The sequence below is a fragment of the Nerophis lumbriciformis genome, linkage group LG06 (genome assembly GCF_033978685.3).
Source record: "Nerophis lumbriciformis linkage group LG06, RoL_Nlum_v2.1, whole genome shotgun sequence".
Classification (NCBI taxonomy): domain Eukaryota; kingdom Metazoa; phylum Chordata; class Actinopteri; order Syngnathiformes; family Syngnathidae; genus Nerophis; species Nerophis lumbriciformis.
The window spans coordinates 11,992,742-12,020,168 of record NC_084553.2 but is presented as its reverse complement, the minus strand read 5'-3'; the positions used below and the strand labels follow the sequence as shown (position 1 = coordinate 12,020,168).

The following is a 27,427-nucleotide window of genomic DNA, read 5'->3' as shown; positions in this document are numbered from 1 at the left end:
AATACTATTCTTACAATTATTTTTTTTCACCAAAACATACCCTTCAGGATTTAAGTGTCAGACATCAGTTTAGGGCAGCACTGTGAAACAAGGGTTTAGTGCGTGTGCCTCACAATACGAATGTCCTGGGTTCGATTCCTGGCCTCGGGGTCTTTCTGTGTGGAGTGTGCATGTTGTCCCCGTGACTGCGTGGGTTCCCTCCAGGTACTCCGGCTTCCTCCCACCTCCAAAGACATGCACCTGGGGATAGGTTGATTGGCAACACTAAATGGGCCCTAGTGTGTGAATGTGAGTGTGAATGTTGTCTATCTGTGTTGGCCCTGTGATGAGGTGGCGACTTGTCCAGGGTGTACCCCGCCTTCTGCCTCAATGCAACCAAGATAAGCTCCAGCACCCCCCTGTGATCCCGAGAGGGACAAGCGGTAGAAAATAGATGGATGGATGGACATCAATTTATTTTGCTGATTATTTGATTACATTACAAATGTGCATGACCTGTCATGTTTATGTATGTGATACTGTACAACATATTTCTAATAGAAACTTATTAAACAAACACTGAAATCTACAGCATGACACATGTATTGACATCCAATTTAAATATATATGACACAGCTCAGGAAATAGTCCTCGCTCCTAAATGACAAATATAACCTGAGATATTACATTTATATTACATATCGTGGATATTTAATCTAAATAGTAAAAGTACAACATCAGTTGAATAAGCTTTAATAATGGATTAGATTTATTTCGCACTGTTATAAACACTCATAGTGCTTCACAGAGAAGTGAGAACCCATCATTCATTCCTCCACACATTGATGGTGGTAAGCTGCATTTGTAGCCAAAACTGCCCCAGGGTAGACTGACTAAAACGTGGCTGCCAAATAACGGCTACTGCCCCTCCGACCACCACCAAACATTCATCCACATTCATACACCAGTGTGGGAGCAAGATGGGTGAAGTGTCTTGCCCAAGACTAGGATGGTGGGAGCAGAAATCGAACCTGCAACCCTTAACTTGCTGGATGGCCACTTTACTTACTTCATCTAATCTACTCCTCGCTAAGTTATTAATAATTTTTAAAATGTCCTAAATAAAGACATACGCCCTTTAAGGCAATAATTTTGTTAAATGCAAATAATGTAGCATTACAAACAATACATTTTGAGTTTACAATGAATGTGTTGTTTACATTGTTAAATGTGTCTTCATTTTTCATTGAAGAGTAGGAGGTGATACGGTATGTATCATACACAGCTACAAACATTGCAAAGATAGCAGCATCACAAACACAAAACATTGTCTGGTATTAAAACCTTGCAACTGAATAATCACATCTTATGCATAGCAACAAACATCATCACAGCTCATGTAATTTACAAAAGTTGAATTGGGACAGACAGACTTCTTGTGAGTTGGAGAGTTCCCATGTTTATGTCTCTGGTGTGTGTGTTTACACACGAGTCCTTTCTTAGCACGTGTGACAGGTAATAACGACAGGTCATCCCCTCCGGGGTGACAAAGGGCGATTGTAGCTGAGATAGGCTCCAGCGCCCCCGCGACTGCAAAGGGAATAAGCGGTAGAAAATGGATGGATGGAAGTTTCTTCAGATGTGAGACATTCTTCTGGGGAGAAACGTTAGAATGTTGTAAGTTGATGACAGGTCATGTTGCTAACCTCCATGTTTGTTTCAAGAAGTTAAGTTAATCAAAGATGGCTTCCTTCACAGTGTTTTCAAACTGTCTGTTATGACAATAAAGCTGATTCTGACTCTGATTCTGTTAATTCCATCAAAGGAAGTGTCTTCATTCTCTTCCACAGATATTTCCTATTTTTGAGATGTACATTTCTGTCATATGTATAACTGGTTCCTGTCCAAGTGTTTCTTCGTTTTATGTGGCTTCTGCCCCCCAAGTGACTGAGTGCCTTTCCACTCAGGAAGTCATCTTTTTTCACATTTTCCTCTGAATTTTTCAGATGAACTTGCTGATTATTGCTGGTTTCTGAAAGTTCAGTGATAGTGTTTATGTCTGTTGAAGAGGAATGAAGTGCATGAACAGGAGCAGTGAGTAGCATGGCTCCTTCTGAATCCATCTCCTCATCCTCAGTCAAAACGTTCAATCCTAAAACTTACCAAAAAAGGTCAAAATGCAAAACATTCTGAAACGGGATGAAAAATAATATGAAGCAGAACACAATAAGTGTAATGACTTAGTTTACCTGAGTTGGAGGGAGGAGTGAGTAGTTGGTCTAAGGATGTGTTTTCATCACGCTCTTTGCACACTGAAACAACAACACAAAGATGATTACATTCCAATCACCTTAGTGAGGTAAGGAAACTAACATCCCAACTAGGTATTAATTACATTTAAATAAATAACTAATATGACTTTGATTGATTGTCTTTTGTCATGTCGAGTTTCTGTACCTTTTAAATGTTGACGTTTTATGTATAAAACACAACACAAGATGATGACCAGAATGAAGATACAGACTAACATGAAAATCAGATGATCATCTGATCTTTTACCTGCACAGAAAAACAAAAGTCGAACTCAAATCAACTTTTCAAAGTACATTATATCCAAAATAAGATTTAAATATGTACAACCACCATTTCATAGCCATCATTATTGATTATAATTACCCAGGAAGCAGTCCTTAGCGGTGAATGAAGCCGTTTCATTGGTCAGAGGGTTGCTGACATCACAACGATAAACTTGATCATCATCTTCATTCCTGACAGTTATTGTTGAATTTGGTCCAGTCTGCTCCTTTCCTGCTGAGCTCCACTTAAACTTTAATAAATGAGGATGTTTGGACTCTGTTGAGCACACAAGTGTCGCCTGCTTTGTGTTGCTCATCTCACAGGATATGTTGGGTTTGGATACTTTGTCTGTAAGAAAACAGAAGGATGGTCAACATGAGGTCAGATGGTTTTTTTGTTTTTGGGGTGGAGATTCATGTAGTGTTGAGTCGTGTTCACATTTGAGCTCAAATGTAACACAATCAACACTATTGTTAATGAACCTAGATTAGACAAGTTAATATTTATAGTGCTCAATATTTGTGTTAAAATGTTTATGAATGGAAATGTAAACTTACCTATAACTTCAATTGTACACTGGAAAGTATCAGGCTTGTTGTTCATGTTCCTTTCTAGGAGATAGACTCCACTGTCTTCATATGTGGCGTTTTTGATGGTGAGTTCTGCAGAGACCCGGTCCAGAGTGATTCTGTTCTTGTATGAAGAATATACAAAGTCCTCCGTGCCAGTAAACCATACCACATCATTTCCATTATGTAGCCAGATAGATTCAATAGGTTGTTCAGAGATGGATGGCATCAAGTGTATGTCCTGACCCTTCAGGAAATATTTCACATCCTGTGCAGAAACTGTGAAAGGGACAAAAACAGATAAATAGTCTTCAGCTGTAGTGGTGCACCTTTAAGACCATTTTTTATAAACTAATACCCACAAAAAAAGAGACTTAATCTCGAATAAACACAGCATTATCTACTTTGCATGACTGTAATGAGAGTAATCACCATACTAACAAATGACATGTTACCTGCACTTTTTCCAAAGCAGTTTTTCTCACCTGCACTTTTTATAGTAATAAAATAATATTAAACTATTAAATGGAGACAAGTCAAACACTGGCCTCAGGCGGAAAAAACGGCCTCTCAGGCTGAAACTTGTCTCTTTAGACCGCCCACAAGCTTGTTGATTGGCCCTCTGCGCTGCCTTTTGCCAATGTGACAATGATTGACAGCACACAGAAGCTGACCAATCAGCAGTCAGAGGCAAGGTAATGAGTTGGCCTCCACAATATTTGTTCTTAATTCCAATAATATTCTTAATACATGTGTTATTTTAGTGTTCCCTTTCTTTTTGTGAGCAGTATATAAACATACAGTATATATCTAACACACACATACATACATACATACATACATATATATATATATATATATATATATATATATATATATATATATATATATATATATATATACATATATATATATATATATATATATATATATATATATATATATATATATACACATACATACACACATATATACATCCATCCACTTTCTACCGCTTATTCCCTTTTTGGGGTCGCGGGGGGCGCTGGAGCCTATCTCAGCTACAATCGGACGGAAGGCGAGGTACACCCTGGACAAGTCGCCACCTCATTGCAGGGCCAACACAGATAGACAACATTCACACTCACATTCACACACTAGGGCCAATTTAGTGTTGCCAATCAACCTATCCCCAGGTGCATGTCTTTGGAAGTGGGAGGAAGCCGGAGTACCCGGAGGGAACCCACGCAGTCACGGGGAGGACATGCAAACTCCACACAAAAAGATCCCGAGGCCGGGATTGAACCCAAGACTACTCAGGACCTTCGTTTTGTGAGGCAGACGCACTAACCCAGGGGTGCTCACACTTTTTCTGCAGGCGAGCTACTTTTCAATTGATCAAGTCGTGGGGATCTACCTCATTCATATATATAATTTATATTTACTTATTTATGAAATATATGTTTTTGTTAACAAGTTAAAGGTGTTTAAAGATAATACAAGCATGTTTAACACATATAGTTAATATTGTTAAAAAATTAAAGGTGTTTAATGATAATACAAGCATGTTTAACACATAGTTAATATTGTTAATAAATTACAGGTGTTTAATGATAATACAAGAATGTTTAATACATATAGTTAATATTGTTAACAACTTAAAGGTGTTTAAATATAATACAAGCATGTTTAACACATATAGATTCCTTTCTTTCATGAAGACAAGAATATAAGTTGGTGTATTACCTGATTCTGATGACTTTTGCATTCATTGGAATCAGACAGTGGTGCTGATAACCAGGGGCGCCGAAAAGGGGGGATAAAGGAGACGTATTCTAGGGGCCCATGATGGAGGGGGGCCCAGAGAGGACCCTAATGATGATGAAATTATAATACAGAAAAAATAATGACACTGTGTTGGGGGCCCTGTAAAGATTCTTTTCATGGGGCCCAAAATCCCTAGCGGCGCCCCTGCTGATAACGTCCGCATTTTCAAATGGAGGAGAAAAAAAGTCCTCCTTTCTGTCCAATACCACATTAAAGTGGTTGGTTTTTGGCATCTTATTTGTCCAGCTTCCGTACTCCTTTGTATACACTTTACAAGAATTACATTGTCGGCAAACTCCGTAGCTTGCTAGCTTGTGCACGCCAGCTTTCTGAGACTCTTATTTTGTTAGCGCAACTGTGCAACTGTGCAGTCGGTCTTTGGAGTTTTGACGACAGGTACGGCGCCAGAGTCTGTTGAAATAAAGTGTTTCTAGCCTTCCAGTCGGTAATTTTAATGAGCTGGCAGCAGCCAGCGTCATCTCAGAAGACCCTCGGGTGCCGTGAATGTCAATCAGGTGACGAAAGTGACGTCATAGTGAAGATTTATGATTGCTCATTTATAGGACTATTTTTTTAATGCCTGGCTGGTGATCGACTGACACACCCTCCGAGATCGACCGGTAGCTCGCGATCGACGTAATGAGCACCCCTGCCACCGTGCTGCCCTATATATATACATTCATATATATCTATATCTATATATATATATAAAAGCCTTTGCTGAACATTTTATTACCACAATTTGCTCATCTAGTTAACATCTCACTTCAGACTGGAACATTCCCCAAGGTCCTAAAAATTGCTGTCATTATGCCCCTCTGAAAGAAGAGTAGTCTAGATGAACTGAACAACTGTTGGCCCATATGCAATCTGCCATTCTTGGGCAGAATCCTAGAAAAAGTTGTATACCAACAGCTTAGTGACTTTCACCTGTTTAACATTTTGTTTGATACTTTCCAATCGGGCTTTAGGCCCCCCACAGCACTGAAACAGCGCTGATCAAGGTGACAAATGATGTCCGCCAGAACAGACGTAGGAAAAGTCTTTGTCTTGGTTCTGCTGGACCTGAGCGCTGACTTTGACACAGTTAACCATACCATCTTATTACAGAGGTTGGAAAACATGGTAGGAATATATGGTTCTGTCCTTAGCTGGTTCAAGTCCTATCTCAACCACAGGACATAGTTTGTTGGAATTGGCAACTGCGGTAACCTTGAGACCCTCTCCATGAAACCTAATAACCAGGTGGGCAATATGGGGGTAATAATGGACTCAGACTTGAACTTTAACAGCCACATTAGGTCAATAACATCAGCAGCTTTTTACCATCTGAAAAACAGCGCCAAAAACCGGGGGAATAATGTATAAACCAGACTCAGAAAGACTAATCCATACCTTTGTCCCCAGCAGGTTAGACTACTGTAATAGCTTTCTCACTGGGCTCTCTAAAATGCTGCTGCTTGAGTCCTGACTAGAAGCAGGAAAATATGACCATATTAGTCCAGTGCTTAGGTCTCTGCACTGGCTTGTGTTGCTCAGAGAAACAGCTCTCCTTTTGTACAAGTCTTTTCATGGTCTTGTGCCAAAGTACATCTGTGACATGATAGAACCATATAAACCAGCTCGGGCTCTGAGAACCTCAGGGAGTGGTCTCTTGCTGGTTTCCAGAGTCAGTACAAAGTATGGCTAGGCTGTGTTTCAGTTTTGTGCTCCTAAAATCTTGAATAGTCCTCCAAAAGATGTGAGACACGCCTTTAGAAATGTCCAAATCCAGGCAAAACATTTTTATTTAACTGTTCATAAGACAACTTAAAGTATTTTATCTATTCTATTTGATTTTAAATGATGATTGTATTTATGATGATTTTGTTCTATTGTTTTAATTTGAATTATGATTACTTTTAAAATTATTCTGGTTTTATTTTTGCTTTCTTGTAAATTTCTGTAAAGCACTTTGAATTGCATTGTGTGCGAATTGTGCTCTATAAATAAACTTGCCTTGTCTTGCCCATTTATGAGAGGCATTCAACTCTTCCACTACCACCACATTCCCCTACTTGGACTAACTGCCCAAAATTCATTGCCAGAGACATCTTGGGGATTTTGAGTCTTTCTGCGCTGCAGATGATTTCAGTGTGTACAGTTTTTAAAATCATTTTATTAATGATAAACGATTAATCTGCATTAAGGTGCACATTTTGAAAGCTCTTGCTAAACAAAACATTGGTACAGTCAACCGGTACAACAAGTTTTACATGCTGGAGATATACTTCCTGCTTGTCCTACCATAATGCAAGATTTTTATTTTTAACAAACTACATCTGAATCAAAACATTTTAAACAATTTACAGTGTATTTTTCCCCTGTAATTCCGTAAAATTGGTATAGAACCACTACTGCCTGGTGGGATATTAACTATTTTTCTTTTAAAGAAACTTGTATGAACAAGGTAAATGAATAAATGCATCATTGACTACAACACCTTACAGAAATACCAATAATAATAAACTGTACAACCTACAAAACATATCAACATGGAATTCTATCGAAAATATATTCTTATCACCACAAAAACAAGAGTATTTATAAAACATGATGACATAACTTACCTAAAATGAGAGAAGTCATGAAATAAACTAAGTCAATTTGAGCCATTCTTGATGATCAGCTTTCACAAATCTATTTGATTACAATTTGATGTTTTTTTTAATGGACTGCTACCGGACTGATATTTACAGGTGTCTACGAGGCTGTGATTTGTCAAAAGTTAAACCAATTAGTGAGACACATCAGCAGTAGACTTTCACAATAAAAGCAGAACAACGAGGTATAATAACACAGTTTAAATTGGCACTCATCTCTTAAATTGTCGCTCATCTTGTTATGTACTGAGAAGGGAAGGAGGCGACAACCAGGGCACAACTGCGGTTTACCACAGAGGTCCCAAACTGGGGAGGGGGGGTTATGTTTTTTTTTTTCTTTTGTCATAAAAAAATACAATCTAGTGTGCTTACGGACTGTATCCCTGCAGACTGTATTGATCTATATTGATATATAATGTAGGAACCAGAAATATTAAAGGCCTACTGAAATGAAATTGTCTTATTTAAACGGGGATAGCTGATCCATTCTATGTGTCATACTTGATCATTTCGCGATATTGCCATATTTTTGCTGAAAGGATTTAGTAGAGAACATCGACGATAAAGTTCGCAACTTTTGGTCGCTGATAAAAAAGTCTTGCCTGTACCGGAAGTAGCGTGACGTCACAGGTTGAAGAGCTCCTCACATCTGCACATTGTTTACACCAGCAGCGAGAGCGATTTGGACCGAGAAAGCGACGATTACCCCATTATTTTGAGCCAGGATGAAAGATTTGTGGATGAGGAAAGTGAGAGTGAAGGATTTGAGTGCAGTGCAGGACGCCAGGGTGTATCTTTTTTCGCTCTGACCGTAACTCAGGTACAAGGGCTCATTGGATTCCACACTCTCTCCTTTTTCTATTGTTGATCACGGATTTGTATTTTAAACCACCTCGGATACTATATCCTCTTGAAAATGAGAGTCGAGAACGCGAAATGGACATTCACAGACTTTTGTCTCCACGACAATACATCGGCGAAGCACTTTAGCTACAGAGCTAACGTGATAGCATCGTGCTTAAATGCCATACTTGCCAACCTTGAGACCTCCGATTTCGGGAGGTGGGGGGTGGGGGGCGTGGTTGGGGGGAACGGGGGCGTGGTTGGGGGCGTGGCTAAAAGGGGAGGAGTATATTTACAGCTAGAATTCACCAAGTCAAGTATTTCATATACTGTATATATATATAAGAAATACTTGACGTTCAGTGAATTCTAGCTATATATATATATATATATATATATATATATATATATATATATATATATATATATATATATATATATATATATTTATTTTATTATATATATATATATATATATATATATATATATATATATATATATATATATATATATATATATATATATATATAAAATAAATACTTGAATTTCAGTGTTCATTTATTTACACATATACACATTCATAACACTCACTTAAACTTTCCACGTGCAAGATTGAATCTATTTAAAAAAGTGTAACCGAGGGTTTATAAATGTCGCCTATACTGTATGAAACTACAAAATAACAAACACGGAGGCTCCAGTTTACATTTCATCACATGTACAGTAGATGGCAGTATTGTCCTGTTTAAGAGTGTCACAACATTGCTGTTTACGGCAGACGAACTGCTTTACGGTATACAAAAAAGTGACTGCTGTTGTTGTGTGTTGTTGCCACGCTGGGAGGACGTTAATGAAACTGCCTAACAATAAGCACACATAAGTTATAACGTGATTGGGCAGGTACGCTTTTTTATATTGTAGAGGATCTGAGTCCGCCTGAATTTAGGGAGATTTTTGGGAGAAAATTTGTCCCGGGAGGTTTTCGGGAGAGGCGCTGAATTTCGGGAGTCTCCCGGAAAATCCGGGAGGGTTGGCAAGTATGTTAAATGCAGATAGAAACAGAAGAAATAAGCCCCTGACTGGAAGGATAGACAGAAGATCATCAATACTACCAAACCCTGGACCTGTAACCACACGGTTAATGCTGTCCAGCCTGGCCAAGCCTAGCAATGCTGTTGCTAACGACGCCATTGAAGCTAACTTAGCTACGGGACCTCGACAGAGCTATGCTAAAAACATTAGCTCTCCACCTACGCCAGCCCTCATCTGCTCACCAACACCTGTGCTCACCTGCGTTCCAGCGATCGACAACGCGACAAAGGACTTCACCACGATGATCGGTGCGGTCGGCGGCCCGGAGACGGAGGAAGTCAACCCAGACAGGTGAGGACAGCGGCGCGGCGGCGGACAGCGTTGTAGCTTTCGACGACACCCTGGCCGCCATCAGTCGGCAAGAAACATATATTTCCCCAAAGTTACGTACGTGACATGCACATAGCGGCACGCACGTACGGGCAAGCAATCAAATGTTTGGAAGCCAAAGCTGTACTCACGGTAGCGCGTCTGCTATCCAACTCAAAGTCCTCCTGGTTGTGTTGTTGTAGCCAGCCGCTAATACACCGATCCCACCTACAGCTTTCTTCTTTGCAGTCTCCATTGTTAATTGAACAAATTGCAAAAGATTCACCAGCACAGATGTCCAGAATACTGTGGAATTATGTGGTGAAAACAGACGACTTAAGCTGGCCAACGTGCTATTCCAAAATGTCTGCTTCAACCCGTGACGTCACGCGCAAACGTCATCATACCGAGACGTTTTCAGCCGGAAGTTTCCCGGGAAATTTAAAATTGCGCTTTATAAGTTAACCCGGCCGTATTGGCATGTGTTGCAATGTTAAGATTTCATCATTGATATATAAACTATCAGACTGCGTGGGTTTCAGTAGCCCTTTAATAATAGAAAGAAACAACCCTTTTGTGCGAATGAGTGAATGAGTGTAAATGGGGGAGTGAGGTTTTTTGGGTTGGTGCACTAATTGTAAGTGTATCTTGTGTTTTTTATGTTGAATTAATTAAAACATTTTTTTTTTAAATTTACATTTCTTGTGCGGCCCTGTATCAATCGATCCACGGACCGGTACCGGGCCGCGGCCCGGTGGCTGGGGACCACTGGTTTACCAGGTTTATTGAAACTTTTAATTAGTATGTGACGTGTGTATGCTACTCTAATTGAATGGGTGTAGACGATGTGTAGAATTAATTGTGTAAGTGTTACCAGAGGTTGTTGTCTGTGAGTGTTGGATGTATCCTTCGTCGAGTCAAGGGGGTAAGGTGAAGAGGCAGTCCGTAAACAGGCAAGTAGTCGAGGGTAGGAGACTGACAGGGTAGTCCGTGTCCGAGCAGGGGTCGGATCGAGGAAGGCAGTCAGAAATCCGGATGGATGTCGAGAGGCAAAACACGATCACAGATGATGGGGAAGACACTGCGGGAGACACAAGGGACATGAACGAGGGAGACACGGAAAGAGCACAGAGAAGGCGAGCAAAGCCCAAGGGAGGGAATGCCAGACGTGATGCTTACTGGGAAGATGAGCGATGTTCTGGCAAAGGTTCCTTGGCTCCACTGGTCTTTATGTCGGTCCCTCTCATTAGGAATCCGCAACTGCCTGCAGCCTTGTTGCTGCGTAGGCGTGCTGCGCTCAGCGCGAGCAGGGGCGTGTCTGGGCGCGCTGCCAGCGGAGGTGCCGGCAGACCCAGCTGCCGGGGAAAAGCGGGTCTGAGCACGCGCCGTGACACATCTCACAGGATATGTTGGGTTTCTACTATTTAGAAATCACTACAAAATTAAAACTTGTTTTTTTTTGGCGTGAACGGAGGAGCGGAAGCGGAAGTAAACCAAGGAGCGGTGGCTGACAGTGAGAGTCTCTGAATCTTTTTGGCGGTTGAGCATAAACTGATTTGTGACTGCATCGAGATGGAAGGGCATAGTGATGGGATGTATGAGGAAGGTATGGACGTGGCTAGGACTAGAGGGGAGAGAGGAAAGAAGGGGAGAGGAGGTCATGAAGGAAAGTCGAGTTCAAAAAGAGTACACGAAGATGATGAAGGAGGAAAAAGATTATGGAAGATAGCTGCAAGATCATATATACATTTTAATCAGATCAAGACATGAACAATATTAGTTTGATGACACTGGTTAAGGGATTAAAAAAAGGATATTGGAGAGGTGGAGATGGCGAAGGTGCTAAAGGACGGACGGCTTTTGATCAAATGTAAAAATGGAGAGCAAAACAACTAAGCAATGTGGTTGCACAAGCTGTGCAACAAGATAATAAAGGAACAAATCGAAGTGGGAGAACAAAAGGGGGCAAGAGGAGTCGTGACAGGAATCCCAAGAGGGGAACATTTAAATGATTTGAAAAGAGAAATAAAAGGAGGAACTGTCACAATGATGAAGAGAATGATGGCATTTAGAAACGGAGAAAAGACGGAGAGTGAATCTGTGCTCGTGCAGTTTGTCGAGGAAGTCCTCCCGGAAAGAATTATGATAGGGTTTTTAAGATTCTACGTTAGAGCTTACGTCACACCCCCAGTACGCTGTTTCAAGTGCCAACGCTATGGGCACATAGCCAGTGTGTGTCATGCTAAGATGAGATGTGGAAGGTGTGGAGGGGAGCATGAATATGGACAATGTGGAAGTAATGAACAGGTCAAGTGTTGTAACTGTGGGGGGAATCACACAGCAGCGTATGGGGGCTGTGTCATAAGGAAACAAGCAACAAAAGTACAGCAAATCAGAGTAGAAAGAAATATTACATATGCTGAGGCAGTTAAAGTAAGACATCAAGAAAGTGGAGAACAAGACAGGAGTGAGAACAGTTCAAGTAATAAAAAACAAGAGGCAGCAAATACAGGAATTACCATCGACAAACTAGTTGTGTTCCTGGCAAGCAAGGAACTTGGAAAAGGAAATTAGAAAAGGACAAATAAATAAAGAAAGTATAATTGCAGTATTTTTTGACATAGAGAAAGCTTATGATATGTTGTGGAAACAGGGGTTGCTGATCAAATACAATTGGGATTAGAGGGAAAATGTACAGATGGATAAAATATTTCTTAACAGGTAGAATAATTGGAAAGACTAAAGTCATACATTTTACAAAGAGGAAAGTTCAAAACAAGCTCCAAATTAAACTCTATGGAGGAAATATAGAAGAGGTACAAGTATTTAAATATTTGGGGATATGGTTTGATAAATATATTAAGTGGTCAACCCACATCAGCAAAATAGCGGAGAAAAGTAAAAAGGTGTTAAATATAATGAGGGCTTTGAGGGGTAAAGATTGGGGCGCTGAAAGGCAGACATTGAAAGCAATATATATCACTTTAATTTGATCTGTTATTAATTAAGGATGCATTATTTAACAATCTGCTTCAAAAACATTACTTGGGAAAATAGACAGGATCCAATCACAGGCTTTAAGGTCATGTTGTGGAGCTACTAAATCAACCACAGTGGCAGCATTATAAGTAGAAATGAATGACACATCTTTAGACAGGAGAAGAGATCAACTGCCAGCAGTCTATTGGGCAAATTTAAAAGGGTCCAAGCAAGGACATCCAACTCAAGAAGTGCTATTAAACTGCCAAGAAAAAGAGAAGAAAAAAATGAATAGTTTCGGGTGGATAATAGGAGACATATGTAAAAAAGCTCAAATTGACAATATTAAAGTTAGCCCTGCAATACCGCCCCGGATGTATGACAACCCAAAGGTAAACTTGCAATTATTAAATAATAGAAATTTAAATAGTTACCAGGTAGAACCATTGGCGTTGTTAGGCCTATTTTAGGGGGGCTCTAGCCCCCCTAAAATATTCTTAATCCCCCCTAAATAATTTGGTGTTATATATATATATATATTTTTTATAAATACATGCCGATATATTCATTATAAAGTGGCCCGAATATAAGTTTAAATAAATAATCATATAACCTGTCATTATTCACTCAGTTTCCCCTCACTTCATAGCGTAAGGTAGAGAGCCCCTTTAGTGCGTCAGTATCCAATCCATTCCACTTGTTCATATAGAAAATGCTCACATCACTCAAAATCTAGTCCACATTTTCTCTGCGACCTTGCTTGTTGTCCTGCAGGTGTGCAGTTTTGAAGCACACAACGCTGCAGAACAAGAACGTGAACGGATGCAAAATGGACATAAGAAACGTTTTCAAGAAAGTAAGTATTCATCACTGCTTGTAATAAAACGTATTAGCTCCACTTTACATCAGGTCTGTGTTTGACGAATAAAAACTTGTCTAGCACACTATAGACAGCCTCTGTGCACGTCGTACATTTGTTGTTTTGCAGGCAAAAGTTACATTCCCGCTCTAAAACAATGCTGCTACTTAGTTAGCTAGTTAGCCTGAAATGCATCATGAAGGTCCTGGTTAATTATAAAGTTAAATGTGCACTCTTTTTTGCCATTTGCTATCTTTGGGGTTACTTACTTCTGGAGCATCAGCTGTGTTTCTCACTTTACACATGGAGGAGAACAGGAGCTGAGCTCATTCACGTATGACTATCAGTAGATAATAATAATAATAATCACTCCACAACCCCTATTGACCTGTAGGAGGAGTCAGGGCAGAGGAGCACAGAAAGTGAGAGGGGAGAGGCCTCTACTGGAAAGGTGAGTAGGAGAATAATGATACATATAAATAAATATACTTTTTTTTTTTTTTTTTAAACGGCTTATCGACAAGCCATTTGTTTTATTTATTTCTGGGTGGATCATGTTGACTATTGGTCCTCCTAATTGTCAATCATTCTGGTGATGTTACGTAAGGACATACATACATACATATATATATATATATATATATATATATATATATATATATATATATGAAAGACGAGTATACCTTTAAGTCTTTCATACACAGTAGATTACAAATACAATCTATCTATATATATATATATATATATATATATATATATATATATATATATATATATATATATATATATATATATATATATATATATATATATATATATAGATAGATTGTATTTGTAATCTACTTTACATTTGATTCCAAATCTCAAAGTGCTACAGAATTACAACCATTGGCGTTGTTAGGCCTATTTTGTCGTTGTAATAAATAAATAAACAAAAAATGGCTTATCAATAAGCCATTTGTTTTATTATATATATATATATATATATATATGTCCTTACGTAACATCACCAGAATGATTGACAATTAGGAGGACCAATAGTCATCATGATCCACAACATCCTTTAGTATACCTTTAAGTCTTTCATATATATATATATATATATATATATATATATATATATATATAAATATATATATATATATAAGAAAAACCCAGTGAAGTTTTGTGCTCGTGCGCTACATTCGCTCGCATTCTGTGCATCTCCTGGGGGCTAAGCCCCCCCTGTCCTTAAAAGCTAGTGACGCCCCTGGGTAGAACTGTTATGTTTGTTGTCTTCTCCCTGCCTTCTCTATTGGTTTTTTCAGTTTCTTCCACAGTCTTTTGTCCCCAACGAGGCACACCTGCTGCCAATCACCTCCGGATAGCATTTAAGCGCGTCTCCACCAGCTGGTCCCCGCCGGTTATTGTTCCTGAACTCCACCCTGACATGTGCTACCTTGATTCTGCTTCCCTGGTATGTTGCCTTCGCATATTTCTGTTATATTGACCTTGTTGTGTTTTTGTTTTTCTAGCCACCTTGTTTTAGAGGACTAGTTTTTGCCACGCTGTGTGCGTCCTGACCTTTGCTCCGCCAACCTCTGAAAGAGACTACTTTTGTTATATTTCCCATGGTGTGCACTTTTTGCCCCATCACCCTTAGTTACCATTTTGGACTTATTAAATATTTTCATTTGTTATCGCTTCCCTTGCCTCCATTCTCTGCATCCCGGGGTCCATCCTTGAACTCTAACCTAACATAATAACCGGCCATTTTTTTAAAATGGACCTCGCAGAGACGGACCCAGTAAAGCGGGAACTGCAACAACAGGCTATTCGCCTGGGGCAACAAGAGGAACATTTTGGCTTACTTGGTGCGTGCGTCAACGCCATGACGGAACGCCAAGATGCCCGCCTCGACACATTGGAGCGACAGCTAAGTAGAGTACTCACTGCTCTGCACGCCATGTCTCCTCCCACGGCCGTCCCAGCAACCCCGCAGTTACCGCCACGTCCTGAAGATACTCCTTTGCCTAGCGACACTCCTCCTGCCGCCTGCCCACCACTCTCCAAGCCTGAGCGTTTCTCCGGCGAGTCAGGTGATGTACAAACTTTTCTCACCCAATGTGAGATCTACTTCTAACTTTTACCCGCGTCCTTTCCTTCAGAAAGAGCGCGCGTGGCGTTCATCTTGACCCACATGAGTGGCCGGGTGTCTGCTTGGGCCACCGCAGAGTGGGTGCGTCAGTCACCCGTGTGCGCCTCATACGCCGCCTTCTCCAAGGCTTTAAGGAGCATTTTCCAACGCGAGAGGCCAGGGCGTGAGGCGGCGCGATCGTTGTTGCGTCTGCAACAAGGGCAGCGCAGAGTCACGGACTTCGCCATTGAATTTCGTAGACTGGCGGCGGAAAGTGAATGGCCCACTTCCGCATTGGTGGACGTTCTTTCCCTCGGCCTTGCAGATAAGGTCCGGAGACTTATGATTCCGCTCAAGACTCCCGATAGCCTCGACGAGCTGGTCGCTACGGCAGTGGAGGTGGAGACTCGCCTCGTTGACTGGGAGAGAGAGAGACTCCGACAACAAGGATGGCGCTCATCTGCATATAATGGGAGTGGCCATGGAGGGCATCAAATTACAGCCGCACCGATACCCATTGTTGATGCGGTACCGATATCACGAGAGGACGAACCAATGCAATTAGGAGGATCTCGCCTCACTCAAGCAGAGAGGGATCGTCGCTTTCGTCTCCATCTTTGTCTGTATTGTGGAGAGGCCGATCATCGCCTGAACCGCTGCCCTCATCGTCCAGCTCGCCATCGTACTCAAGCATCATCACCTCCTCGCACCCAAGCTCCACCCACTCACCACACCCCAGCTACACATGCGCCAGCGACCGCTCCTGCTCCTCTACCGCCCTCTACAGGTCAGACTCTATCACGACTTCAACTCACTGGCATACTCACCTGGGATAAGGATAAGCATTTTGACATTTGTGCTCTTATTGACTCTGGTTCTGATGACAATTTTATTGATGAAGCACTTGTTAAGCGTTTGGCCATTCCCATTTCCAAATTACACAGACCTAGGGTGGTCCGATCCCTCGACGGGGGCCACCTGGCGAGCGTTACTCATCAGACTGAACCATTAACGCTAAAATTATCTGGTAACCATTTTGAGTCTATTTGTTTTCTCGTCATTCCCTCTCGCTCGGCTCCTGTTGTGCTCGGTCTTACCTGGCTAGCTCTGCATAATCCCCATATTGACTGGGTCAAGACAAAGATCATTAATTGGGGAAATTTTTGTCACACACATTGTCTCCAATCCGCATGCCCTCGCATCGGGCTCGCACGTGTCGTTACCCCAGAGATCATAGATTTGTCGGTTGTCCCCACAAATTACCATGACCTTAAGGAGGTCTTCAGTAAGGACCGCGCATTGTCACTACCACCACACCGTCCCTATGACTGCTCTATTAATCTACTCCTGGGTGCTACACTTCCTTCGTCCCGTCTTTATAATATTTCTAAACAAGAACGAGAGTCACTAGAGGACTATATCACCACGTCACTCGCTTCGGGTCTCATCCGCCCCTCCAACTCTCCTCTAGCCGCCGTTTTTTTTTTTGTGGAAAAGAAAGATAAGACACTCCGCCCTTGTATTGATTATCGGACCCTAAATCTTATTACGATTAAAAATAAGTACCCCCTTCCGCTTCTCAACTCTGCTTTTAACCCCTTACACACGGCCAGATATTTTACCAGATTAGACCTCCGCAATGCTTATCACCTGGTCAGAATAAAGCAAGGGGACGAATGGAAGACCGCCTTTAACACACCACTAGGTCATTTTGAATATCTGGTCATGCCTTTTGGCCTCACCAATGCGCCAGCTGTTTTTCAAAACTTCATTAATGATGTTCTTCGCGACATGCTCGATCGATTTGTGGTCGTTTACTTGGACGATATCCTCATTTTTTCTCCTAACTCCGAACTTCACGTCCAGCATGTTCGCTTAGTTCTTCAACGTCTTCTAGAGAATAGACTTTTTGTCAAGGCTGAGAAATGCTTGTTTCACACTGAATCCGTTCCGTTCTTGGGGTTTATTGTAGAGAAGGGTCAACTCAGAGCAGATCCCGCTAAGATCAAGTCGGTGGTCGATTGGCCCACACCCACCACTAGAAAGCACCTCCAAAGATTGTTAGGTTTTGCTAATTTTTACCGCCGTTTTATCCGCAATTTTAGTCAGGTAGCTGAACTTCTTACTAAGCTTACATCTACCAAGATCCCCTTTTTGTGGACCTCTGAGACACAGAAGTCCTTTGAGAAACTTAAGTTGTTATTTACTTCAGCACCTGTTCTTATCCACCCTAACGTGTCCACTCAATTTTTTGTCGAGGTTGATGCTTCCGACTCCGGCGTGGGAGCTGTTCTTTCCCAGCGCTCTACCTCCGACCAGAGGCTGCACCCCTGTGCCTTCTTCTCACGTCTCCTGACTCCTGCTGAACGCAACTACAACATAGGTAACAGAGAACTACTCGCTGTTGTCTTAGCACTTCAGGAGTGGAGGCACTGGCTGGAGAGCTCGGAGACTCCGTTTGTTGTGTTCACGGACCACAAGAATCTGGCATACATCCGCACTGCTCAACGGCTAAACCCAAGGCAAGCCAGGTGGACATTATTCTTCACCAGGTTCAATTTTACTATAACCTTCCGACCCGGCTCTCAGAACGGTAAGCCTGACGCCTTATCCAGAATGTACGCCTGCCCCGAGGAGGAGGCCAAGACCGAGACCATCATCCCTTCATCACAAGTGCTGGGAGCTATACAGTGGGACATCGAGAGTCGCGTGACAGAGACACTCAAGAAGGTTCCTTCTCCTCAGAACTGTCCTCAGGGTCGTTTATTTGTCATTCCAGAACTCCATCCGTAGGTCTTGAACTGGGCCCACAACTCCAATATCGCTTGCCACCCAGGCATTACTCGTACCTCTTACCTCCTAGCCCAGCGCTTCTGGTGGCCTACTCTCAGGACTGACGTGACGGAGTACGTATCTGCCTGTTCCACCTTTGCCCGCAATAAGGCTTCTCATCGGGCACCAGCGGGCCTTCTACGGCCACTTCCCATACCCTCCCGCCCGTGGTCCCACGTGGCGTTGGACTTCGTCACAGGACTTCCACCATCTAATGGCAACACCGTAATATTGACAGTGGTGGACCGCTTTTCCAAGATGGCACATTTCATTCCCCTTCCCAAGTTGCCCTCGGCACTCGAGACTGCAGAATTACTTACACGCCACGTTTTCCGGCTGCATGGTATCCCGGTGGATGTAGTCTCGGACAGGGGACCACAATTTTCTTCGGCAGTTTGGAAGGCTTTCTGCAATTCGTTGGGAGCATCACCGAGCCTCTCTTCTGGATACCACCCACAGACTAACGGTCAGACGGAGCGCACCAATCAGGATCTGGAGGCTGCCATCCGCTGCGTTTGCCACCAGCAGCCGGCCTCCTGGGCGCTCAGTCTATCTTGGATTGAGTATGCCCACAATACTCTCATCAGCTCGGCTACAGGTATGTCTCCTTTCCACTCTGCCTACGGGTACCAACCTCCTGCCTTTCCTTCCCTGGAATCTGAGGTCGCCGTTCCATCGGTTGCTGTCCACCTACGCCGTGCACGTCTAGCCTGGCAGAATACACGGTCCGCACTGTCACGCACCTCGGAGCGCAACCAGCGTCTCGCCAACCGCCACCGCAGCACAGCTCCGGATTACAAGCCTGGTCAGAAGGTATGGCTGTCATCTCGTGACTTACCTCTCCAAGTTTCCTCCAAGAAACTGCAGCCACGTTTTATTGGACCTTACACCATCGAGCGAGTTATCAACCCTTCAGTGGTTCGCCTACATCTTCCGGACTCTCTCAAGATCCATCCGTCCTTCCACGTCTCCCTACTCAAGCCTGTGTCCTCCAGTCCCTTGAGTGCTCCAGAGGTGCCTCCTCCTCCTCCCAGGCTGATCGATGGACACCAGGCGTTCACGGTCAAGGCCATTCTTGACGTGAGAAGGGGCAGGGGTTTCCAGTATCTGGTCGACTGGGAGGGTTACAGCCCCGAGGACCGATCTTGGGTCCCGCGATCGCTTATCCTTGACCCTTCTCTCCTTACTGTTTTTTATGAACGTTTTCCCGAGAAGCCAGGTAAGCCGCCAGGTCGCGTCTTTTAAGGGGGGGAGTACTGTTATGTTTGTTGTCTTCTCCCTGCCTTCTCTATTGGTTTTTTCAGTTTCTTCCACAGTCTTTTGTCCCCAACGAGGCACACCTGCTGCTAATCACCTCCGGGTAGCATTTAAGCGCGTCTCCACCAGCTGGTCCCCGCCGGTTATTGTTCCTGAACTCCACTCTGACATGTGCTACCTTGATTCTGCTTCCCTGGTATGTTGCCTTCGCATATTTCTGTTATATTGACCTTGTTGTGTTTTTGTTTTTCTAGCCACCTTGTTTTAGAGGACTAGTTTTTGCCACGCTGTGTGCGTCCTGACCTTTGCTCCGTCAACCTCTGAAAGAGACTACTTTTGTTATATTTCCCATGGTGTGCACTTTTTGCCCCATCACCCTTCATTACCATTTTGGACTTATTAAATATTTTCATTTGTTATCGCTTCCCTTGCCTCCATTCTCTGCATCCCGGGGTCCATCCTTGAACTCTAACCTAACAAGAACAATGGATTGAGGAAACATTTCTAGACAACATCATGGTATATACAGATGCATCAAAAACTATAAATAATAAAGTAGGAGCTGCAGCTGTTATCCCACAAGGAAACATAGTATTAAATAAAGGAATCAGTGATAAGTTATCTGTTTTTACAGGGGAATTGGTTGCAATTTATATGGCAGTTAATTGGATAGAAGAAAATAAAGCAAGGAAAGCAGTGGTGTGCTCGGACTCCAGCAGTGCATTGATTAGCATAAAAAACATAGCATCAGAAACAAGACAAGATTTAGTTTATGAAATAGTTCAGGCAATCTACAGAATAAATAAAGCAGGAGGTGTGGTAACATTTCTCTGGTACCTGCTCATGTAGGAGTTGTGGGCAATGAGTTAGCAGATACAGTAGATACGCAAAACAAGCAACCACTAAAACACAAGTAAACATGGAGATTAAGCACAGTAAAGAAGAAGTGAAGAACATAATTAAGATAGAACACAATACAAAGTGGCAGGACGATTGGAATAAGGAAACAAAAGGTAGAAAGTATTACAAAGTCCAGAGGAGAGTAGGTGTAATGAGAGGAGGAATAGAAATAAGAAAGAAGAAGACATTATTACTAGAATGAGATTAGGACATACATATCTAAATAGTTCATTGAAATTGATAGGGAAACATACTACAGCACTGTGTGACTGTTGTCATCAGAGAGAAAGTGTAGGACATGTTTTAATACATTGTAGGAAATGCAATAGAGAAAGGGAAATACTGGAAAGTAAGTTAGCGAAAAACAAGATTAGGTTAGCAGTGGAAGATATTTTAGGATTGAACACATAGGTTATAAAGCATTATACACTTATTTAAAAAACACTGGGTTAAATAAAAGAATTTAGAGTAGGGATCCACCTCGGTCCACACTCCATTTCAGTAGGTGGCGGTAATGCACACCAGAAGATTGCTTGCCAACCGCCATTAAACAAAAGAAGAAGTAGTAAAATTTGTTTTTTGATTTTTCTTTGGAATTACTTTCATTTGTGTGCACTGTTTTTGACGGTTTGGTCATTACAGGGGACTTAAATGTGCAAGTGGATGTAGCCAATGACAGGCATGCTAAATAACTCAGTGTTGTCATTGACATGTTTGGTCTAACTCGCATGTAAAGGAGTCCACCCACAGCAGTGTGCACACTCTTGATTTGATCATTATCAAGAGTCTTGGTTTTGATTGATTGATTGAAACTTTTATTAGTAGGTTGCACGGTTCAGTACATATTCCGTACAATTGACCACTAAATGGTATCACCCGAATAAGTTTTTCAACTTGTTTAAGTTGGGGTCCACTTAAATTGATTCATGATACAGGTATATACTATTTTCATAATACAGTCATCACACAAGTTAATCATCACAGTATATAAATAGAATTATTTACATTATTTACAATCCGGGGTGTGGGATATGGAGGGGGGGGGGGTTGAGTTTGGTTGGTATCAACACTTCAGTCATCAACAATTGCATCGTCAGAGAAATTGACATTGGAACAATGTAGGTCTGACTTGGTACATATGTACAGCAAGTATATGACACAGAGAGAGAGATCAGAAATTATAAGAAAAAGTGACTACATTTGATTGTTTACAATCCGAAGAGGTATGATGAGGAAGGGAGGGTGTTAGTTTAGGGTTGAAATTGCCTGGAGGTGTTCTTTTAGTGCGGTTTTGAGGAAAATAGAGATGCCCTTTCTTTTACACCTGTTGGGAGTGCATTCCACATTGATGTGGCATAGAAAGAGAATGAGTTAAGACCAGAGGTGGGTAGAGTAGCCAGAAATTGTACTCAAGTAAGAGTACTGTTACTTTAGAGATTTATTACTCAAGTAAAAGTAATGAGTAGTCACCCAAATATTTACTTGAGTAAAAGTAAAAAGTATGTCGTGAAAAAACTACTCAATACTGAGTAACTGATGAGTAACATACACACACATATCATATCATATATATATATATATATATATATATATATATATATATATATATATATATATATATATATGTCTTAATAAGGTTATCCAAAAAATAGTGCTCGATACCGTAGTAGAGCGCAATATATGTATGTGTGGGAAAAAAAAAAATATGAAAAATAGTCTTGTGATTTTTTTTCCCCACACATACATATATATATACATATATATATATATATATATATATATATATATATATATATATATATACATACATATATACACATACATTGATATATACAGTATATCATTTATATTTATTTATTTTGCCGTTTTTGTTTACATGTTAAAGGTGTTTTAATGAATATACATGCATGTTTAACACATATAGACTATTTTCTTTCATGTTGACAAGAATATAAGTTGGTGTATTACCTGATTCTGATGACTTGCATTGATTGGAATGAGACAGCAGTGCTTAACGTCCACGTTTTCAAATGCAGGAGAAAAAAAGTTCCTCCTTTCTGTCTAATACCACATGAAAGTGGTTGGTTTTTGGTATCTTATTTGTCCATCTTCCATATTCGTTTTCACACACTTTACAAGAAATACATTGGCGGCAAATTCCGTAGCTTGCTAGCTTGTTTGCGCTGGCTTTCGGAGACTCTTATTTTGAAAGCGCAGGCGCGATGGAGCGGCACTTTTATTGTGAAGACAGGAACTGTGCAGTCAGTCTTTAGGCTTGGACGGGATGTACGGTTGAAATAAAAAAGTGTCTTTTTTCCTTCACACTTTTGATTGATTGATTGAAACTTGTATTAGTAGATTACACAGTACAGTACATATTCCGTACAATTGACCACTAAATGGTAACACCCCAATAAGTTTTTCAACTTGTTTAAGTCAGGTCATGTGACCGCCTGGGTCTGTTTGATTGGTCCAACGTCACCAGTGACTGCATCTGATTGGTGGAACGGAGTCAAACGTCACTAGTGACTGCATTTTATTGGTGGAACGGAGTGAAACGTCACCAGTAACGCAGGCACTTTGAAGGTCTGTCTGACAGACCAAAACAAACAAAGCGTGCATTAACAGATCGATAAAAATTAGTAGCGAGTAGCGAGCTGAATGTAGATAAAAGTAGCGGAGTAAAAGTAGCGTTTCTTCTCTATAAATATACTTAAGTAAAAGTAAAAGTAAGTTGCATTAAAACTACTCTTAGAAGTACAATTTATCCCAAAAGTTACTCAAGTAGATGTAACGGAGTAAATGTAGCGCGTTACTACCCACCTCTGGTTAAGACCTTTGTTAGATCAGTATCTGGGTTTAACGTGGTTAGTGAAGCTCCCCCTGGTGTTGTGGTTATGGCGGTCATTTACGTTAAGGAAGTAGTTTGACATGTACTTCGGTATCAGGGAGGTGTAGCGGATTTTATAGACAAGGCTCAGTGCAAGTTGTTTTACTCTGTCCTCCACCCTGAGCCAGCCCACTTTGGAGAAGTGGTTAGGAGTGAGGTGTGATCTGGGGTGGAGGTCTAGAAGTAATCTGACTAGCTTGTTCTGGGATATTTGGAGTCTAGATTTGAGGGTTTTGGAGGTGCTAGGGTACCAGGAGGTGCATGCGTAATCGAAAAAGGGTTGAATGAGAGTTCTCGCCAGAATCTGCATGGTGCTTTTGTTGACCAGAGAGGAGATTCTATAGAGAAATCTCGTTCGTTGATTGACCTTTTTGATTATTGATTGGTAATGTTGTCGATGCTGCTCTATTGGATAGTTTTTGTGTTTTCTTAGACTTGTCTGTTAGACCCAAACCAACAGATATTGAAATTCATGTTGGAATCAAATAGTATTAAAATGTTGAGACGAATGTAAAAAAAAAAAGACCAAAAACAATTCACCACGCTGGTATGTGTGAAGACAATCAGGTCGGTCTACAAGATGTCTGTTATTTATTTTTCATCGAGTTGGCAACTATAATCTCTACTAAAAATGTGAAAATGACATTCTTCTAAGAATATCTCTATTAAACATGTAACATGACATTTCTATAAAATAATGATTCGACTTGGTAGTGGGCGTGGCTTCAACATACCGCTAAAATAGGGGGGTCAGCGGGGGATTAATTTGTGACCCCGAGAAGTGGCGTGGTTTAAACCGGAAACAGGAAGTATACATCACATACTTATATATACGGCCATTTTATGTTAGTAGTTTTTTAAAGCTGTCCACCATCTTGGTTGTAGTCCTGAAAAGATGTATGACTCTTACAGGCTGACAAGGGTATTACAGTTGGTAGCTTTGGGCGTGTAGTAGCCATCTTGGGTGGAGTCCGAGAATTTGTCTTTAAAAATGATGGATGTTAGTGTTTCTCATAGGAGACCGTCCAAATGCATGATGAATCACTATTCATGATCGCATGAACACAATGACAGTTACCACAGGGAGCTAACAACTGTTAGTTCCTATGGATTAGTGTTGGTTATTTTCCCCTACCTGGGATTGCCTTTAACACGGTCACATATGATACACCATCGAAGCAGACAAGAAGGCCGTCTTCTCCGTGGCGTTGGCAGAGATCAACAACAAGATCCTGGGTCAGACGCTCATCCTGTAGGGCCTTTTCAGGACGGGGCCAGAGGTCCACCAAAGAGAACTTGTGAAGAGACTGATTGAGGGATGTTGAATTTAGGACAGTGTGAAGAAGAGAGGACGCACACAATGCCTATTTTTGAAATAAACTAGCAATGTTTCATCTTTATGTCAACAAGTCTTGTTGTCTTTCATCACAGGAAGTTGGGCAAGAAGATGTTTGACCAAAGGTAGAAGTATTAGGACGTACTCACACTAGGACATTCTAATCCAAAACCCAGGATTAACCCACTTACTCTTCTCTCCTTTTTGTGAATTCCAACTAGGGCTGCAGCTATCCATTATTTTAGCAATTAAGGATCGATTAGTTTGTTCCAATAATCAATTAATCAGATAAAACACACTTTATAGCCTTAATGCGTATTGTAGAGATAAATAGTTGAAATATACAAAGATGTTTGTACTTAACCTTTACTACCTTCTTTATTCCTTGTTTTACCTTTTTATTTATTATTTAATTACTTTATTGGACCTTCTATTTAATAGAATAGAATAGAATAGAAAGTACTTTATTGATCCCTGGGGGAAATTCAGCACCACAGTTCGCTCACGATAGACAAGAATAATAATAAATAATATCCATCCATCCATTTTCTACCACTTATTCCCTTCGGGGTCGCGGGGGGCGCTGGAGCCTATCTCAGCTACAATCGGGCGGAAGGCGGGGTACACCCTGGAGAAGTCGCCACCTCATCGCAGGGCCAACACAGATAGACATAATATATATAATATATTAAATATATAAATAATATAAATATATTCTACATTTAAGTGCAGTCAAGAAGGAACAAAACTTACTTTAGCTTTATTTACTTACTTTTTACCTTCTACTTTGTTTTTAACCTTCCATACTCCTTGTTTACCTTTCTATTTTACATTGTATTTAACTTATTTTACTTTTATTTACTTGATTTGATTTCTATTTAACCTATTTTACCTTTATATACCTTCTGTACTCCTTGTTTTACCTTTTTATTTACTTTATTTGACCATCTATTAAACAAATGTTACCTTTATCTTTCTTACTATTTAACATATTTTACTTCTATACTTTGTTTTACCTTTTTATTTACCTTTTAAGTTATTTCACATTTTGTTACTTTATTTGACCTTATACTTAAGTAATTTTACCGTTTAGTTACTGTTATTCCCTCCGAGGTCTTAATCAAGGCTCAAGTTGTTCCTTCTTCTCCCACAGACATTTAATTCAGCCACGCCTTCTTCTCGTTAACAACGATGCCAAAATAATGCCGTCAGAACCATTGGCGTTGCTAGGCCTATTTTAGGGGGGCTCAAGCCCCCCTAAAATATTCTTAAGCCCCCCTAAATAATTTGGTGTTAAAAAAAACAAAAACAAAAAACATTATTTTTATTTTTTATTTTTTTTTACAAATACATTCCGACATATTCATTATAAAGTGGCCGAATATGAGTTTAAATAAATAATCATATAACCTGTCATTATTCACTCAGTTTCCCCTCACTTCATAGCATAAGGTAGAGAGCCCCTTTAGTGCGTCAGTATCCAATCCATTCCACTTGTTCATATAGAAAATGTCGACATCACTCAAAATCCAGTCCGCATTTTCTCTGCGACCTTGCTTGCGGTCCTTGGACTTGTCCATATAGAAAATGCCCACATCACTCAAAATCCAGTCCGCATTTTCTCTGCGACCTTGCTTGCGGTCCTGCAGGTGTACGAAGCACATTAGCACACAGCACTGCAGAACAAGAACGTGAACGGATGCAAAATGGACATAAGAAACTTTTTCAAGAAAGTAAGTATTCATCACTGCTTGTATTAAAATGCATTAGCTCCACTTTACACCAGGTCTGTGTTTGACAAAAAGTTACATTCCCACTCTAAAACAATGCTGCTACTTAGTTAGCTAGTTAGCCTGAAATGCATCATGAAGGTCCTGGTTATTTATAAAGTTAAATGTGCACTCTTTTTTACCATTTGCTATCTTTGGGGTTACTTCCTTCTGGAGCTTCAGCTGTGTTTCTCACTTTACACATGGAGGAGAACAGGAGCTGAGCTCATTCACGTATGACTATCATCAGTAGATAATAATAATAATCACTCCACAACCCCTATTGACCTGTAGGAGTCAGGGCAGAGGAGCACATAAAGTGAGAGGGGAGAGGCCTCTACTGGAAAGGTGAGTAGGAGAATAATGATACATATAAATAAATATTAAAACATTTTTTTTTTAAATGGCTTATTGATAAGCCATTTGTTTTATTTATTTCTGGGTGGATCATGTTGACTATTGATCCTCCTAATTGTCAATCATTCTGGTGATGTTACGTAAGGACATATATATATATATATATATATATATATATATATATATATATATATATATATATATATATATATATATATACATATATATAATTTATTTATATAATAGATTGTATTTGTAATCTACTTTACATTTGATTCCAAATCTCAAAGTGCTACAGAATTACAACCATTGGCG

General features: G+C 40.7%; 2 long non-coding RNA genes across 3 annotated transcripts; both read right to left on the bottom strand.

Annotated features, from left to right (window-relative positions):
- Positions 1-1,250: 1,250 nt before the first annotated feature.
- LOC140678858 (uncharacterized) lies at positions 1,251-2,525 on the bottom strand. Its single transcript, XR_012050506.1, has 3 exons — positions 2,437-2,525; positions 2,229-2,291; positions 1,251-2,131 (listed from the first exon to the last, which is right to left on the bottom strand). It is a non-coding gene; the product is annotated as an uncharacterized lncRNA (long non-coding RNA).
- Positions 2,526-3,270: 745 nt separating this feature from the next.
- Positions 3,271-11,145, bottom strand: LOC133608263 (uncharacterized). Of its 2 annotated transcripts, XR_009815535.2 has the most exons (4): positions 10,997-11,145; positions 10,692-10,898; positions 9,970-10,067; positions 9,722-9,849 (listed from the first exon to the last, which is right to left on the bottom strand). It is a non-coding gene; the product is annotated as an uncharacterized lncRNA (long non-coding RNA). The 2 variants fall into 2 exon arrangements; XR_012050505.1 differs by lacking the exons at positions 9,722-9,849; positions 9,970-10,067 and adding an exon at positions 3,271-3,404.
- Between the last annotated feature and the right edge of the window lie 16,282 nt (positions 11,146-27,427).